Genomic DNA, 3573 nt, shown 5'->3' with positions numbered 1-3573 from the left:
TACTTTATGCATGCATGTTGCAATTAATACATTGGAAAACATAATTTTTTGAGGAAAACAAACGCATTAATTGGGTGTTTTTGCAAACTACAAAAAGTATTCCACCACTCACCATCTACCTTGGTTGGTGAGATTTTTGAATTGAGCCCTATAAGGCTGGTTGTAATGGGGAGTATCATATACTAGTATCATGCTATGATATATACTAGTATATGATACTACTTCCGTCATGCATAGTATCATAAGTTACTACTCCCTCCATTTTTGTTTAAAGGGCGCAGCTCAAAAATCTCTGGGACCAAGGTGCCTAGCAATTGGAAGAAAATCTGGACGTGGGACGTGAAATTAGCATCGGGAGTTACGGTTCTGCGCCTAACTAATCGCGTTAAAAACGCTTAGTAACCCTCACGCCCAATCAACGAGCCATCTCCTCGCATGCACTGGTGGAGCCAATTCCAGCCGCGATTTCCTCTCTTTCTTCTTCTTCCCACACTTGTTATTTTCTCCCCGCTCAGTTTCCATCAAAAACGCGAGTGAAAATTTTATCTCTGATCGAAAACTCGCGCCGATCTTCCCCGCTTCCAAATTGTAAATGAAATTTTCACCGATCAATAGTTCCCGTCGATCTTCCCGCCGGTGCTCTCTTTATATATGTGTGCAGATGGAGGCACACGAACAGACATCGGTCTGCATCTCTCCTCCATCTCACTCCAATGGCGCCGCCACAGCCAGGGGGATCAGATCGCCGGCCTCCTCCTCTTGGCCTCCGTGGGCTTTCGCGGGTGGCTTTCCAACCTAGATCGCCGCCACCAGGAGCAGTTCCTCCTCCTCCTCCTCTTGGTCTCATTGGACGCGCGTCGATGCCAGCTTTCTCCATTGGCACCACTCGCTCGGAGCCGCATCCTCCTCCAACGACATTGCCTCGACGGCGCGTCGGCCTCGCACGCCCATCTCGTCCTCCGGCACCTAACGAGGCCGGTTCCTCGAATTGGAGTGTCTCCATTGGCGGAGCCGTGGCAGGTAGCGGAGAGATGGTAAGATCTTCGTTCGTGGGGTTTAGCCTCGTCAATGGTGGCGGCGGGATCTCGTTCGGTAGTGGCGGCAGTGAGTCCATGGGCTTCACTTTCAGTTCCGGCACCGGTGGCATACGGATCAGAGATGGATCCTCCCGTGCTGCCACCATAGAAGGTAAACCCTAAACCCTAGTTGTAGATCATGTACTCATAGTTTTTTGTAGTTTTAGATGATCATGTACCCTAAACTCTTCTCTGCTGTCACGTGTGCATGATCAAAGGAACTGGGTTCGGCCTTGCTGGAAAAAATGGGCAGGAGATGACCAACGGAGACACTCCAACAATTGGCTACCGAGGGGTTGGATACAACCCAAATTTTTCCCATGCCGACGAATACCCTCCTAGTCAAGAGCATGTTCAAATCCAAAAAGAACCTATCGATTTGAGTAAGCACCTTTTGATCATATTTGTGTGTTTCAGTAATATTCATTATTTTTCGCATCTAATTATTCCGTCCAATGCATTTAGATGTTATGTCGAACAAGGAGACAAGAGCGCACTACCGTACAGATGATAAGCTACACATATATTCTGAGATCCTTGCCCGTAATGGTGGGGGTAATAGGTTGAAGCATGGAGTTTCTAAAGCTGTTGCACTAGCTTGTGAATGTCCAAGGAGAATAGTGCAAAGGGTATGGCAGCAGGCTAAAAATGGTGGAGGCATTACAGGGGTAAAAAACAATCGGAAGCTCAAATCAGGAAGGAAAAAGATAAATTTAAACATAGATGCATTGGAGGCCATCCCACCTGGAGAGAGAACAACATTAGAACAAGTTGCTGGACATCTAAACTTGTCAACTACCACTGTTTGGAGGAGGTGAGAGTTCTACTACTGAATTGTTGTCAAATTTCTACATGTCAACATTCCTTTATTTTATGGATTTCTGAATGATAGGTTGAAGATGAAGGAAATTTGACGAATAACAAGTGAATTGAAGCCCGCCTTGACTGATGCAAACCAAAGGGCTCGTCTGGAGTATGCTCTTATGCATCTTGAACCATGTAGCATAACATCCCTAGGTGGTATTAATCCCACATTTAGGGCTGATATGGATGTGGTTCATATAGATGAGAAATGGTTTTATCGCACGCGGAATACCCAGAACATGTATTTGAGTCATAGAGAGGAGGCACCACACCGGGAATGTAAAAATAAAAGCCACATTCAGAAAATTATGTTCTTGTCCGCAATGGCTAGACCAAGGTATGATGCTCAAGGCAATTGTGTGTTTGATGGCAAGATAGGGGTTTGGGCTTACACAGAGTGGGTGCAAGCTAAAAAGAGAAGTCAGAATAGGTTGGTACTTGTTCTTGTTACTACTTTGTGCTAAAAAAATGTGTGCACATATTCACTACTTTGTGCTATGTTTGAGTATATTTGTTTCTATATCCATAGGTTGAGGGGGGCATGGGAGCTGAAGCCTGCAGATACAGTGGACAAGGAGAAAAGTCGGGAGTACTTAGTGAAATACGTACTGCCGGCTATAAAGGAGAAGTGGCCTGAGAGCGATAGATGGAATACCATCTACGTACAGCAGGACAATGCTAAGACTCATATAAAACCAGATGATCCACTTTTTTTGCAGGAAGCTGCTAGGGGTGGTTGGGATATTAGGATGATATACCAACCACCTAATTCTCCTGACACAAACATATTAGATCTTGGTTGGTTTGCCTCAATTCAAGCAATGTTCCATAGAAAGATGCCCAAGACCCTACTCGAGATTGTCCAAAAGGTATTGCACTGATTAGATCTTGGTTGGTATTCTTTTTATGTTCTATGTGATATATACCTATTTGGGTATGAACTGTTTTGAGTTTTTCATGTCATGTGCCATAGGTTAATCAATCCCTAGCTGAGTACCCCCATCAAAGGCTCAATAGGATCTGGTTGAGTCATTAAGTGTGCATGAGAGAGATCATCAAGCACAAGGGGTCTATCCACTATGCTGTTCCTCACTTGAAGAAAAAAGCACTAGAGAGACAAGGTCTTCTCCAGGTTCGTTTGACGATTGACAGAGAATATGTCGAGCAGGCAATTCAGTACTTGAACTCAACATGAGTTGTAACATTAGCATTGTCCTGAAAGTTTGTTTACTAGCTAATATTGGGACTGTCTTTGAAAGTTTGTCTTTGAAATTTTGTGTTTCAAAGTTTGTCTTTGAGTTGAAACATTAGCATTGACAGAGAATACTGTCTTTGAAAGTTCGTTTACAATGCAATATTGGGACTGTCTTTTGCACTTTGAGAAAAAACTTGGAGTACAATTTCGACATTTGCCTTACAAGTTTCAGTGATAGCTAACAGACTAGTTCATCTCGGTGTAACAAGTTTCAGTGATAGCTAACAGTTTCAGTGATAACTTTGATAAAAAACTTAGCACTGACATACTTCATACAAACGCAAAAAAAATCCACTGCAATAGAATTTTTTATTTCATTCCATAATTCACAACCAAGATCAAGGTTCACAGATTTTTTATATTTCAATCCATAATTCA

The 3573-nt window shown here is 43.2% G+C and overlaps 1 pseudogene; it reads left to right on the top strand.

The window, feature by feature from the left end:
* Positions 1-1031: 1031 nt before the first annotated feature.
* Positions 1032-3089, top strand: LOC141027745 (uncharacterized; annotated as a pseudogene).
* Positions 3090-3573: the final 484 nt, after the last annotated feature.

The sequence above is a fragment of the Aegilops tauschii genome, chromosome 1 (genome assembly GCF_002575655.3).
Source record: "Aegilops tauschii subsp. strangulata cultivar AL8/78 chromosome 1, Aet v6.0, whole genome shotgun sequence".
In the NCBI taxonomy this organism is placed as follows: Eukaryota; Viridiplantae; Streptophyta; class Magnoliopsida; order Poales; family Poaceae; genus Aegilops; species Aegilops tauschii.
Note: the sequence above shows the minus strand (reverse complement) of the source record. Positions and strands in the feature narration are given on the sequence as shown.